This window comes from Morone saxatilis, unplaced genomic scaffold, assembly GCF_004916995.1.
Source record: "Morone saxatilis isolate NCDOM2014 unplaced genomic scaffold, NCSU_SB_2.0 Contig10, whole genome shotgun sequence".
NCBI classification, from domain to species: Eukaryota; Metazoa; Chordata; class Actinopteri; family Moronidae; genus Morone; species Morone saxatilis.
In genome coordinates, this window is record NW_023339652.1 from 16,395,116 (window position 1) to 16,398,012 (window position 2,897).

The window sequence follows — 2,897 nt, forward strand, 5'->3', positions numbered from 1 at the left end:
CCAACTCTCTTCTTCTCTGTCTTTATTAAGTCCAACTACACACGTCCAGAAAAGTGGACACTTCCACACAAAAACAGACTTTTTTTAAAACTTTATTTTTAACCAGTCCATTCCAAAACTCTGGGGAGATCCACAGATTTCAAAGCTGAGAGGAGCAGCGATAAGGAGAGATCGCTGGAGGTGAGATTTTGGTGTGATGAAGTCTTGACTGCCACTCTGGAGCTTATTGATTTGCCTCGATGTAAGAGGCAAAGACAGCAGCCATTTTTTAGCTGTTGATTGTTTGTTTTTTTCCGATGGAGTGAAACTACTCTGTTGATTCACATTTCACGTCAAACGACAGGGAACCTTCTAACAATGGAGACGAGTACCACGACTCAGATGGTAACAAAAAAAAAAGAACTTTAATTTTAATGTTTTGTTTTTTTTTTATCGTTTTGTTTCTTTGCTTGGTGTGTCCTTCGTGTATAGAGGTCTGCTTGGAGCAAAAAGCGGTGATAAGGGAGAGAAAAACAAAGTGGTCCAATTTATGTGACTTTTATTTTTTTATTATCAGATACTTTTCATATCGGGTTTCCGGACATGGAAATGGACGAGGAAGACAAATAACACAAGTCAAAAGAAACAGAAGCTATAATTTCTGCTGTATGATGAAACTTCACCTTTTGCATACAAAGTCAATGTTTTAAGAAAAAAGTTAAATGTTTGACACAATGTCCGTGTATACCGTAGGTAGCATGTACAGACAGAGGAGCGTGATTAGGACATTAGCCCTATGTACAGTATTGTCATAAGGCACAAATGCACTGGAAACGTCAGTTGTTTGTGTTGTCGATACGGTCATCATTTTCGACTTGGGTTCAAGTGGACATCAGAATAGTTTTACATTTCTGCTCTGACGGGGTTCGGAGCATCAACGGAGGGGTCAAAAAAGATCATTTTTGTGAATTTTTCATGTGCTTCAGTGACCACTGCCCTAGTTTCAGGTAAAGGGAGTTGATATGTTTTTTAATGGAAGTCAGCATGATGTAACAACTGCCTTCAACTGGCAAGTTAAAGGAATAGAACAGGAAATACATTTATCACTGTCCGTTCAATACAGCCAGCAGCTGGTTAGCTTAGCTTAGCATAAAGACTGGAAACAGAGGAAAACTAACCTTGCTATTTCCAAATGTAACAAAATCCACCTTACAGCCTCTCTAAAACCTTTCTCATTAACATGTTATATCCCATTGGTTTAATTTGTACACAAAACAACATGTAAACACATTAGTTTTACTGTGCGGGCTATTTTTGTAATCACCATAAGCTTTCCAGGCAACCAGCAGAGACTGGCTGAGAGAAATTCTAGCTAAGGATTAGTCACTTTGGTTTTTGTACAGATTAAACAAATGAGATACAGCGTGTTTATTGGGGAGCTTTAGAGCTGCTGGTAGGCAAATGTTGTTACATTTGGACAGCCATGCTGGCTGTTTAGTCTTTATGCTAACCTAAGCTAAGCTAACAGACTGCTGTCTTTAACTTCATATGTACTCAACAGACTGAGCTGTATCAATCTTCTCATCTAACTTACTGCAAGAAAGTGCATTCCCAAAGTAAAGTCTTACTATTCCTTCAAAATTGTTATTTAAATTACGTGTAAAGTTGTGCAACCATATAGATGAAATATAAAAGCGTGTAGACCAGTTGGTCTAAAGAATGGCCTCCAACCATAAAAACAGACCAGGCCATGGAAGAGAAAACTTTTAACACTCCCCCTTTGCTGCTGACTTCTGTGCCATCATGGCAGAGTCAAATTCAGAGCATCAGTCATCGCTTCCAGTGTTTTTGCGCCTCAGATGTTCACCAGGAGAACTAGAATATAGACACTTTATTAAACTACTAGTGGGAGGAGGAGATAGACTTTTTCTAATTACTACTATCACCATAGTAAACCATTCCAAATGTACGCAAGTACCAGCCAAACTCAGTGTGTAGAGTAGACGTCGGCCCCGTTCACTGTGTAAATATCCAACGGGGTGGCTCGTTCCTCGCAAGTAGCGTGTGGCGTTTCAACACCAAGGTTCGCAATACAGACACTCCCGCGCTCTGTGCACAAGCCAGTCTTTTTCAACCTTGTGTGTCTTTTTGTCTACTGCTCTGTAGATACACATGGACAAACAACAACAGATTAGTGGGGTACACAATTAGATTCCCATTGATCCAAATGGTCACAACAAGTTGCTGTTATTCAGCAGTAGTTGCAGAAGTAAGGAATGTTGTTCGTATACATTGTGGTTCCAATCTGTTGCCTTCATCATTGGAAACATGACTGTTGACATTTTAAAGTCTCAGAAACAGTACGCGAGATAGCAAAGTTCAGAAATAAATAGTGGACATTATACCATGAAAATGTACACTGTGCTTATGAGGACTAGGACTTATGAGGACGCACTAGGTTAAGTGCTGTGTTTAGCACTACTAAAGACAAACAAACTCCCAGGAGTCTAGTTTGTGTACTGTAAAGTTAGTTTGGATCCTTTATTTGTTTTTAGTATCAACCAAGGATGAAGGCAGCATATTAGAACCTACACCTGACCTTTTTACACAGTCTGTCAGGATTTTCTCCTAAGATGCAAGTAACTAACTACTAATTGAGGCAATTCAAAAAGATCCTAACTATTTATGGACAATATCTGAATATTGATTTTGTATATCTTTTCGCCTGTCCTGATGTTAGCCTTGTCGACGTTTACATATCTGATTGCCTCCGCCGTCAGCAGACTGTTGAGCGATGGAAACTTTGTAACGTTAACACAGGTATAAAGAAAAACTGGTAGCATCGTCGGGAGCCAGCTGTGACCCCCGTAAAGTTACCCGGCTGGCCCGTGTGTATCTGTACGTGTATTTTTGTGTAT